We start from the raw sequence: 1,254 nt of genomic DNA on the forward strand, positions 1-1,254 counted from the left end.
ACGGAGCGGGAACAGCGAGGCTGCCCTGGTTGCCAGGAATCACGCAGCCTCCTGGTTCTGTTGCCGTGAGCTGGAGCCGAGGACTGGCCGAGGGGTTTTCCTGAAACAGACGTGAGACAGGCTTCGCCTAACTGCCTCCCGACACTCCCTGCGGGCCGCAGACGTCCAAGGAGCAGCTTCTGAATAAGTGGCCGGTGGAAGGGACAAATACGCAGTGTGGTTTTGAATCGGTTGCTGCCGCGTCGCCACACGGCGCCCCCACCTCGGCCTGGGCCGGGCCCCTGGGCTCTGGTGCTGCACCAGAAGTCTGGTCGTGATGAGATTTGGCAGCATAGGTAGGTCCTTTGTGAAATTAAAACAAAACCTCTCAGACGGGCGTGTCTGGGCTGCTTTTGGAAGGTGAGATCACTGAGGTCAGAGCAGCCTGGGGCTGCAGACCCGTTCCCATTCGGCTGCCACCCCAGGTCCTGTCAGGAAGTCCCCAGCCAGGAGCACAATGCCGGCTGTGTGCAAACCGCTCTTGCACAACTCTTGAAACACAGTGACCCCTCGAGGGTCCCAGTCTGTTTTGTGACAGTCAGAAGGTTACAAGAACAGGAGAAGGGCCACTCACCTCAGCTCGCACTGTCAGAAGCCGGGTTAGGACCTGCCCTGCACAGCACAGAGCATGGGGCTCCAGCCCCTCTCCTGGGGTGCTTCTGAAGGCACCCACCAGATGCCTCACGTGCCAGGGACCTAGGAACAGATGACACAAAGGATCTCTGAAGCCACAGTGGAACTGTTTGAGTTAACCAGCATGCAGCTACAACGCTGAAGTTCATCCCGCAGAATCTGAGATGATTCAAGTCACCCAAGGTTATAAAAGTCTTCAAAACTGTTGGAATTGGTGTGATGCAAACATTTTCATATATCAGAAAACATATACCTATTGCATCCTTTTTAAAATACAGTAAAATAGTCTACAGGAGGAACTATAATTTATAGATAAAATTCCTAAAGGGAAGAAAAGTGAATACAAACTTATATAAGAAACTCACATTTTATAAAATTCATTTCAGACACAGAGATAGATAAACAGACAGACAGAGCTCCCACCCACAGCTTCACTCCCCAAACACCCTCATTGGCTGGGCCCAGGCCAGGCTGAAGGGGGAAGCTGGGAACTCAGCCCAGGTCTCTCATGTGCGTGTGGCAGGAACACTGTTAGATGTGTTGTCACCACTGCCTCCCAGGGTCAGCATTTGCAGGAAGCTG

Source organism: Lepus europaeus, chromosome 13 (genome assembly GCF_033115175.1).
Source record: "Lepus europaeus isolate LE1 chromosome 13, mLepTim1.pri, whole genome shotgun sequence".
NCBI classification, from domain to species: Eukaryota; Metazoa; Chordata; class Mammalia; order Lagomorpha; family Leporidae; genus Lepus; species Lepus europaeus.